This window comes from Coturnix japonica, chromosome 1 (assembly GCF_001577835.2).
Source record: "Coturnix japonica isolate 7356 chromosome 1, Coturnix japonica 2.1, whole genome shotgun sequence".
NCBI lineage: Eukaryota > Metazoa > Chordata > Aves > Galliformes > Phasianidae > Coturnix > Coturnix japonica.
In genome coordinates, this window is record NC_029516.1 from 166106 (window position 1) to 176581 (window position 10476).

General features: G+C 62.7%; 1 protein-coding gene across 5 annotated transcripts in view; it reads left to right on the top strand.

The window, feature by feature from the left end:
- The first annotated feature begins 819 nt into the window (after window positions 1-819).
- Window positions 820-10476, top strand: part of LOC107319936 (forkhead box protein D1-like) — a 26826-nt gene continuing 17169 nt past the window's right edge. The window contains exons 1-2 of one of the 5 annotated variants that reach the window (XM_032446588.1): window positions 820-1186; window positions 8634-8683. The gene's annotated coding sequence lies outside the window, so the exon portion shown is untranslated. Of the gene's footprint in view, window positions 1187-2004; window positions 2342-2785; window positions 3123-6086; window positions 8684-10476 lie in introns of those variants that run through there. The other 4 variants (XR_004308415.1, XM_032446579.1, XR_004308421.1 and 1 more) reach the window with 4 other exon arrangements.

Genomic DNA, 10476 nt, shown 5'->3' on the forward strand with positions numbered 1-10476 from the left:
CATCCATCATCCATGCCATCCATCATCCCCTCCATCCATCCATCCATCCATCCATTCTCATCCATCCATCCAGTCCATCCAGTCCCTCCATCCATCCATCCATCATCCATTCTCATCCCTCCATCCATCCATCCGATTCCTTCCCTCCATCATGCCAACGTCCATCCCATCCCTCATCCATCCATCCATCCTCCCTCCCTCCAGTCCAGTCCATCCAGTCCCATCCATCCATCCATCCATCCACTCCAATCATCCATCATCCATCGCCTCCATCATCCATCCATCACATCCATCCATCCATCCCCCCTCCATCCATCCAATCATTTCCATCATCATCCATCTCCATCCTGCCATCCCTCCATTCCCTCCATCCATTCCATCCAATCCATCATCATTTCCATCCATCCATCCAATCAATCCATCCCTCCATTCATCCATCCATCATCGCAATCCATCCATCCATCCATCCATCCCGTAAGGCTCCCTCCATCTTCCTACGATCCCTATATTTCCTGTCGCTACACTTATAACGCTCTTACGATCATCTACTCTCCAGTCCCTCGCTCGAAATGCATGCGTCCCTAGTCCTGGTGCATATACCCATCCATCCGAACCGTCTCGATTCCCAACTCTACGGTCATATATTAGCGCTAATCCTGCTCCCCTCTCGTGCATATTGCTCCCAGTCTCCATCATCACGTGTCCGATTACGCTAATACTCCATAACAATCCATCCATCCATCCATCCATCCATTTCTCCATCCATCCATCCATCCCTCCATCCCTCCATCCATCTGTCCCTCCATCATTCCGCCCTGCTGTTGCTCAGTGTTTCCCTCCCGCTCTCAGCGTTCCCATCAGCAGGAAGGAACTCTCAGTGGCCGCAAGGTGTTTCCTGGCTCCCCAGATAAGCCGGGGGGGGGGGTCACATCCTGTCCCCTCCTTTACACCCACCCTGGGCTCTGCACCACGTCACCCAGGCGTGACCCACGCACACGCTTGTGCACATGGGTGATGTGGGCAGGCCGTGACCCTGGATGTGTGTGTGTGTGACACACCGCCCCAGCCCGGCGGGCAGGACGTGGGGTCAAGGGGCCTGGCAGGAAAGGGGCTGAGCCAGCGGCCACGGGGTTCCTGTAGGGTCAGGCTCTGCTGGTGCCAGCAGTGGGGCAGAAGCACGTGGCAGGTAATGGGGCTGCGATGCAGGAACACGGCTGGGGCACTGCTGGGAGCTGCGGGACGCAGCGATGGGGCAGACTTGGCTCGGGGGGCTGACAGTGGGGTCTGTGAATGGGCTGGAATGGAGCTTTGCTGTGGGGTCAGTGAGGATGGGTCAGCCTCATTGCTTTGCTGTGAGCTCAGGGGGTTTCAGTCAGCTCCAGGGCTCTGCTGTGGGGTCGGTGGGGATGGGTCAGTCCCAGTGCTGTGGTTGTGGCTGCAGGGCAGGGCTGTGGGGCCGTGTTGTGGGGCTGTGCTGTGGGGTTGTGCTGTGGGACTGTATTGTGGGGCTGTGCTGTGGGGCCGTGCTGTGGGGCTGTGGTTGTGGGGCTGTGCTGTGGGGCCGTGGCTATGGGGCCGTGGCTGAGAGGCCGTGGCTGTGAGGCTGTGCTGTGGGGTTGTGGCTGTGGGGCCGTGGCTGTGGGGTTGTGTTGTGGGGCTGTGCTGTGGGGCCGTGGCTGTGGGGCCGTGCTGTGGGGTTGTGCTGTGGGGCCGTGGCTATGGGGGTGTGGCTGTGGGGTTGTGGTTTTGGGGCGTTGCTGTGGGGTTGTGTTGTGGGGCTGTGCTGTGGGGTCGTGGTTTTGGGCTGTGGCTGTGGGGCCGTGGCTGTGGCTGCGCTCAGGATCCCGTTCTCCGCTCTTGGTTCCCCGCAGCGCCTCGGTCCATCCCGGGAGCTCAGGGCCGGGGCTGCGCTGCCCCGCTCCGACGGGAGCCCCGGACCTGCCGCTGCCTCCGGGCCGGGGTCGGGGCGTGGGGTCGGATAAGAGCCGTGAGCGGGGGGCGAGGTGTGGGGGGGTGGGGACGCTCGGGGTCCGCAGAACACGCGCTCCGAGGCTCGGAGGGGTCGCGGAGCTGCGGAGCGCGGAGGGTCCGTGAGCGGCGGCGCGGCCGTCGGGGCGCGGGGCGGAGACCCCCCCGGGCGCCGTCCCCGAAGTTTCCCTCCGCCCTCCGCTCCGCTCCCCGTTGCCATGACGATTCCTTAAACTAACGCCCCGCTGCCGGCGGCGGGGGCCGAGAGCGCGGAGGATCCGCCGCGATCCGCCCCGTTCGCCCCCGCCCGCTCCGCGCTGCGGCTCTTCGGCCGCGCCGCGGATATGGTGGGTCGGGCCCCGCAGCCCCGCAGGTACCGGCGGCAACGGGAGGGGGCGGGCGGGGGCGGCGGGGGATGCTCGGCCCCGCGGGGCGCTCCTCGGGACGTGGGGGGGCGCGGGCACCGCGCTCCGTGGGCGGGGGGAGATGTGACCCTGCTGGGNTGTGGGGTTGTGCTGTGGGGCCGTGGCTATGGGGGTGTGGCTGTGGGGTCGTGGTTGTGGGGCGGTGCTGTGGGGTTGTGCTGTGGGGCTGTGCTATGGGGCAGTGCTGTGGGGCTGTGGCTGTGGGGCCGTGGCTGTGGCTGCGCTCAGGATCCCGTTCTCCGCTCTTGGTTCCCCGCAGCGCCTCGGTCCATCCCGGGAGCTCAGGGCCGGGGCTGCGCTGCCCCGCTCCGACGGGAGCCCCGGACCTGCCGCTGCCTCCGGGCCGGGGTCGGGGCGTGGGGTCGGATAAGAGCCGTGAGCGGGGGGCGAGGTGTGGGGGGGTGGGGACGCTCGGGGTCCGCAGAACACGCGCTCCGAGGCTCGGAGGGGTCGCGGAGCTGCGGAGCGCGGAGGGTCCGTGAGCGGCGGCGCGGCCGTCGGGGCGCGGGGCGGAGACCCCCCCGGGCGCCGTCCCCGAAGTTTCCCTCCGCCCTCCGCTCCGCTCCCCGTTGCCATGACGATTCCTTAAACTAACGCCCCGCTGCCGGCGGCGGGGGCCGAGAGCGCGGAGGATCCGCCGCGATCCGCCCCGTTCGCCCCCGCCCGCTCCGCGCTGCGGCTCTTCGGCCGCGCCGCGGATATGGTGGGTCGGGCCCCGCAGCCCCGCAGGTACCGGCGGCAACGGGAGGGGGCGGGCGGGGGCGGCGGGGGATGCTCGGCCCCGCGGGGCGCTCCTCGGGACGTGGGGGGGCGCGGGCACCGCGCTCCGTGGGCGGGGGGAGATGTGACCCTGCTGGGTCATGGCGTGGGGGGGTCGGGGGGGAAGGTCCGTGGGCGGCCGGAGCCGCGGGGCCGGGCTCTGTCTGCCGGGAGCGGGGCGGGTCACCACGCGGGACGGGGGAGCGAGTGGGCGGCGGAGCGGCACGGAACCGGGGGGTGCCCGGGTGGGAGCCGGGCCGGGAGCGGGGGCTCAGCGGGAGGGTGTGAATCCCGGCCGTGGTGGGGGCTCAGCGGGCGGGTGGTTTCGGAGCGACGCTGCGATGTGAGCCGGGATGCGCGCACAGGGTGGGAGCCGTCGGGGTTTGAGGCGGGAGGCGCCGGGACCTGAACCGCGGCACCGCTGTGATGGGGGGCGAGGGACGAGGGGGGCGAAGGTGGGATGGAAAGAAGGGCTGTGGATGTAAGGGAGGCTGGGACCTGGGGGAGAAGGGCTGAGATTGAAGTGCGCTGAATGTGCCGGGAGATGCAGAGACACGGATGTGTTGGGAAGGGGCCGTGGTTTGTGTGCTGGGCAGCAGGAGCTGAGCTGGCAGCGTGCACGGGCACAGTGTGCATCACACAGGGGCTGTGATACCTGCAATGTGCTCCGGGAGCAATGGGGTGGTGCAGGGGGGTCTCTGTGGGGGCACATCGCTGCTTCCCACCAGGTCTGACATCTGTACATGCAGAGCTGCTCCCCGCGCTCTGCACACAGGGCTCAGGGCTCCATTTTTACACGTGTTCTGTGCTCGGTGTGTGAGCAATAGAACGCGGGCAGTCACCGCTGCTCCTCCGGGTTCTGCTGGGTGACACCACTGCAGGACTGGGCTGGCTGCTACCCCAGGCCTGGGCTGATGGGTTCTGCTGTCCCCACTGTCCTGATGGGAAAACGAGACCGTGCTGACCTCCTCCTGTGCTCAAACTGGGTCAGGGGAGCAGCAGACTCCAGAGCCCGAGTACTGATGCTCGCGGTGTTCTCTGTTGGGATGGAAGCATGGAGCAAACTGGGTTTGAGCCAGATCTGATGCAGGGTGAGGGATGCAGGGCTGCGGCGCTTCCATGCAGGCAGCACTTGTAGGAAACAAGGGATGGACCCTCGGGGGGCACAGCAGGGTCCTCCCCCCCCCAGAGCTCCATCAGTCTCACTTGGAAGCTTGCGATGTCTCCCTCGATATTGGCGTGCAGTGAACAACACGTGTGGCAGCTCAGCACATGTTTTGGTACCTGTTTGCTTATTGAAGTTGTGCTTATGTTTAGGACCAAGTTGTGGTGCCCGACGTGGGGTCTCAGTGCCCATTTGGAGTGTGTGGGGTGTGCAGAGAAGGAGGAGAAGGGGGGAAAGGGCACAAAGGAGAACGTTGCAGAGCTCTCTGCTTAGATAACAGCCTGTTCTTTTGAGGAGGGGGACAGCTGATGTGTCATACAATAGCTCAGCATCCCCAGTGTTGGTTTTGGCTGGAGAGTGAGTAATGTGTAGTATCTGCGTGTTGCTCCACGCATTCAGTTGTAGAAGTGTGACGAGGAGGGGACGAGCGAGGAAGGAAGCAGTTGGTGCAACCAGGATTGGGGTGGGCTGAGGTCACCTCCCAGCGACGGCCACGTCCTGCCCCACTCTGCCCCCCTCCACCCTGTGCCCGGGTCAGGCTGTGCCCTGGGTGGGGGGCAGCGGAGGCACAGCCACTCCTATGGGGCTCAGAGCTGTGGGGTGGGATCCGTGGCAAGGGAGGCCTCGGAGCTGAAACCAGCACAAAGAGTAAATTGCCATCCCACTCCTAAAGGCAGCTGAGCTGCTGTCACTGTGACAACGGGATCAGGCGATCGGCTCCACCGCTGAAGTGGGGAGGGGGCCCAGAGCTGGCACTGGGGGATCAGCTGCCCTGGCTGGTGGTGTAACCGGTGTAACCGGAGAGGAGGGCTGGCGAGGAGCTCTCAGCATTAAATATTGACAGAGCCTTCGCGGCAGCAGCAATGTGAGTTTGTGATGCTGGATTCTCTGTTGGGATGAGCGGCTCTGGGGGCACTGGGCTGTTCTCTGGGACCTGTGGGGCTGTGTGTTTAAGGAGCAGTTCGGGCTTCCTGGCCCGGATCCTTCTGCTTTTTACACACATCCTCAGTGGAGACTTAAAGAATGGCAGGAAGCGCAGCGTGCGCCCGGCGCAGCCCATGGCTGGAGCTGATGGAGCCCACATGGCACAAGGCTTCCACTGCAGGACTCCTCTGCGCCTCGGTCTGCAGGGACCGCAGCTCCCATTTTGATGCCAGGCACGAGGGCTGCACTGCGGGCACCGGGGTGGCCTCTTCTGTAGGGCCTGGGGATGTAGGATGTCCCCCTATAGGGCTTGGGGATTCAGGATGGCCCCCTCTGAAGGGCTTAGGGCTGTGAGATGGCCCTTTCTGTAGGGCTTGGGGATGCAGGATGGCCCCTTCTGTAGGGCTTGGGGCTGTGGGGTGGCCCCTTCTGTAAGGCTTGGGGTTCAGGATAGCCCCTTCTATAGGGCTTGGAGCTGTGGGATGGCCTCTTCTGTAGAGCTATAGGGTGTGGGGCTGTGTGATGGCCCCTTCTGTAGGACTTGGGGATGTGGGACGGCCTCTTCTGTAGAGCTGGAGGGGACGGCTCAGGGCTGTGTGTTGGAGGCAGCACATGGCATTGCTCCTCCATGGGGCTGTGGCCATGGAACAGCTCAGCAGGCTGGAAGGTCTCTGTGTGAGCCCCAGCTGCAGCCATCTCTGTGAGCCCCACTGGCCCCACAGCAGCCCTGGGGATGTCTCTCCATGCAGTTGAATTCCCTCAGCCCCTTTAAGAGAGGAATCTCCAGATGCTCCCCTGCTCCCACCTCTGTCTTAGGGCCAGCATCGCTTCTGCTCTCACTTCAGATGGCTGCTGTGTTGCTGGGGACCAGCTGCTGTGATGGCTGCAGGCCCTGTTACCCTGGAAGGGGAAGAAGCTGGGTGAAAAGGAGCAGAATTTGGGTATCCACAGCAAGAGTCAAACTGAGGCCACTGAGCAGGAAGGGCAGAGCGGCTCCACAGTGCTCCCATTGAGTCCCCTCACCAGCAGCAGACTCCTTGGGGACCGGGCTGATGCACAAGCAGCAGTCTGAACACATTGCGGATCATCTGCATAATTTATTCCTCTTGTGAAGAGTTTAATTTATCAGGCCCAATAATAAACTCATACATCTTTGCCTGTTACCAGAGCTGGGAGGAGATGCTTGTGTTCTAAGCACTGAATTTATCCCTGGAGCCGCTTCCCATGCAGACCAGTGCTGTGACATTATGGGATGGATGCTCATATGGTCAGTGTTGTGCCAGGTCTCTGCCATGGGAGGACAGAGGGATGGGAAGGAGAGGAGCATCCAGACCTGGTGGCACCTCACTGAGCTCCAGCCCTCTCTGCCTTCCCTTGTGAGCGGCAGCAGCTCATAATGGGGATGTGAGGAGTGTTTCCTTCCTCAGCTCCAGGTTCCACTGCACTTTCTGTTGCCCTGAAGCTGAGATGAAAGGAGCAGAAGTGCTGTCTCCTTTCTGCAGACTCTTCGGGATGGCTCAACCTTTCACCTGGGCCCCTTCTTATTAGTCTCCTTTCTGGGGTGGCCATTCCGGCTCCTTCTCTTCTTCCAGCAGTTTTCCCACTCTTGCTTCCCATTCCTCAGTCCCTCTGGTGCTGTAGCTTTCTGTGCAGGGCTGTGCTCACTCCCAAACCGCTCTTCTGTTCCCAGCACTGTCTGCAGTGGCCGTGGGGGGATAGAGGAGAAGTGCACGTGGTGCTTGGCTGGGGGAGCTGGGAGCCCTGGGTTGAGCCCCATCTGGGAGCAGCAGCCTCAGCCCTGGACCTCAGGATGGGCTCAAGGGAAGGCTCCCATACCCCAGGCCACTGCCTGTGTTGGGGTGGTTGGGTTAACCTCCCGTGTGATGCTCACATGGAAGCCCAGAGGGTGTGGAGTGGTGATGGGCATTGGGGCATTGGGGCATTGGGGCTGTGCCACCCGCGGTGACACAGAGCCCTGGTGTGCAGCTCCCACCCAACCCCACTGCACTCAGGGCTGGGGCTGCCTGAAGCAGTGGGGTAAGCGGGGGTCACAGGCTGCAGGAGAAGGCTTTGGTGGATGGGGAGCTCCTGCTCTGCATCACCGCACAGTGCCTCATTCCCGTGTCCTAATTGCAGCCAGTGATTCTGCCTGCAGCACTGGCAGCAGCGGGGCACGGCGGTGGGGGCTGCTCTGCCTCTATGGGCGATGCTGAGGGATCTGGGGCTGTGTGTGATGGGCTGTGGGGGGGTCCCACCCCCTGCCCCCCTGTGCCCAGGTTGTCCCCCCTCCATCCCCAAGCTCTGCAAGGCTGGATCTATCCAAGCTTGTTGTCCCTGCGGGCACAGCAGTCCCTGCCCCAGCGCTGCCTGTCCCAGCCTCGGTGTTCCCAGGGCTCAGGGATGGCAGCAGGACACAAATGTGCCCCGCACTGTTTTGTTCAGGTCCGACACAAACAAGGGTGGTAGGTTTCCTCTGTCAGCATCTGTCCTGCGAGCTGAGGGCAGCGGGGTGGTGACAGCTGTGTTCGGAGCGCGGTGCCAGGGCCCCCAGGGACCTCAGGGCATCACTTTACAGAGGCACAATAGCAGCTGGGTGAGTTGCAGGGCCCGTGGTGCCTCCGCTGTTGGGTGCTGGAGTGCATCGTGTACCATGTTAAAGGCCGGTAGCGCCCATTGCGGTGCACCATGGGCAGAAATGGGATCCTGGCGGCCGCCCCTTCCCCCCCAGCACCTTACACCGCCAGCACCATCTGCAGCACAACAAGAAATCCCAAGCCATACATTTTTAATTTTCTACAACACAGCAGCCATTTCAGCCACACACCCAGGAAGGATCTTTAATGAGGAGTGAGGAGAGAGAGCACGCACATTTCCAGCGTGCAGGAGAGCCGAGGCACTATGGAAACACTCTGCTCCCCCCCCGGCTGCCTGCTGCTGCTCCCAGTTCAGCCTGGAGAACTTCCCTGTGCTGCTGGAGGTGGGCTCTGCTGCTGCCTGAGCCGTGAGCCCACCCCTGGCACTGCTGGGCTGCAGGCTCTGCTCCCAGGCTCGGTGCTGCCGAGGGGTGGGAGAGGCACGTGGGGTCCCTCTGTCTCCCTGCTCTCCTCCTGTGGCTCTTGGGGAGCCACGTTGTGCTCAGACATAACCTCATTGTGCTGTGCCATGGGGCTGGCAGTCCTGCAGCCTGCAGGGCACGGTGGGAGCCCCTGGGGCACAGCATCGCTGTGAACATCCCCTGCTGGTCTGGGGGTTTGAGCTGGGATGCTCCATTTCCAGGATCTATGGGGTCTCCATGTCTCCCTGCCATCCTGGGGAGGACGTGGGTGTCGCATGGCTGGGATTGGTGTGGGATACATTGCACTGATCCTGTCCTTGCTGTCTGTTGTCTGCAGGTTGATGAGGAGGGAGTGCTGTGACCCCGTGCCTGTGACAGTCATTTCAGGTAGGCACCGTACTTTCCTGCCCTTCCTGCCTTGGGGAATGCCCCAGACCTGCCAGCATGGGGCTGAGGATGGTGAGGGCCCTGCAGCCCCTGCATGTGTGGGGCAGTGGGGATGGAGACCTGGCCTCTGCTCTGGGACAGCAGCGTGGGGGGCTGAGGGCTGTGAAAGGATGGAGTGTGTTGGGCTGAAGGGGACGGGATGCATTCAGACAGGCTGTAAATGATGCAGAATCAGTCCTGAGTCAGGAGTGGGACATCACAGCATGATGCACCTCCAGGAGGCATTGAGCAGAAAGGGCCTGGGGAGAACAGCTCAGTGGGGCCTGCCTGGCCCATACAGCATGTCCCATCCAATGGGATCCCCCCCGTCCACCCAGCTGAGATCCAGGATCTCTGGGTGCTGCCGTGTGCTGTGGGGCTTCTCCTGCCCTGCCCAAAGCTGCCAGAAGCAAAGCAGTGATGGAGGGTGTGTGTGCAGTGCCAGGAGCAGGATGGGGCTCTGTGCTTCCTTCCAGTGCACTGAATGGATGTGGGCAGAAGAGGGATGTGGCACTGCTTACTGGGTCTGTGCTATGGCCAGAGAGTGGCACAGAGAGGGAATGGGGCAGCAGGAGCTGCACTGGGGATGGGGGGATGTGGGGAAGCACAGGGGATGAGCTGGGGAGCCCATGGCTGGTGGAGCTGTAAGGCCCAGTTGGGGCAATGTAAGAGAGAGGTGTCCTGTGGGAGTGGATGGCAGCAGGAAGCAAATGTCTGCCCCAGGTTTGGGGCTGATCCCATTCTCTTGGCTGAGGGTCTGATTTCCACCCCAATCTCTGCCTTTCTTTTCCTGCTTGCTCCTCTCAGTTGCCATCTCCCTCCCGGGGGTCCCATGGTGCCCAGTCCTGACCCCAGCCCATCCCCCTGCCCACGGGGGTCTGTTGGGTGCTGGTGCTGTGTGAGGGGTGCTCCCACCTGCTGCTCTGTGCCCCAGTGCAACAAGTGCTTGAGGGGAGCCTGGCTGCTGCCCCATTCCCCGCCGACCCCATTCTCTGCTGGCATTTGCCACGTGTGCATCCTTTAAGTCCCATCCTGGGCCATGGCAAGACCAGAGGTTGCTCCGTGCATGGGCTGACCCCATGGGCTGACCCCATGAACGCTGCTGTGGGGCTGAGGCTCAGGAGGAGCCAGATCCAGGCGTGCAGCCCCCAGCGCATGGCGGGCGTTGGGGCGAAGGCACGGAAGCAGGGGCTGGAACAAAGGAAACGTAAAATGCTGAGGAACAAGAATAGAGAGGTGCTTTTTTGTCTGAGCGTGGGTCTGCGTTCAGCAGGAGCTTTTCACAGCCTTCAGCTTCCTGCCAGGGCCCCTACGACGCGATGCTGCTTCACCTTGTAAATCCTGCTGGTAATTCAGGCTGTGTGTGCAGGGCTGCGTGGGCTGAGCCGCGTGGGCCGCGCTGCGTGTTCCTGTGCAGGGGAGGGCAGTGCTGCGTGGGCTGTGCTCAGCTCTTCCATGCAGGGGAGTCGCTGTGCTGCGCTGTGCTGTGCCAGGCTGTGCTGCTCCATGCCATGAAATGCTGCTCCATGCCATGCAATGCTGCTCCATGCCATGCAATGCAACTCCAGGCCATGCAATGCTGCTCCATGCCATGCAATGCTGCTCCATGCCATGCAATGCTGCTCCATGCCATGCAATGCAGCTCCATGCCATGCAATGCTGCTCCATGCCATGAAATGCTGCTCCATGCCATGAAATGCTGCTCCATGCTGTGCAATGCTGCTCCATGCCATGCAATGCTGCTCCATGCCATG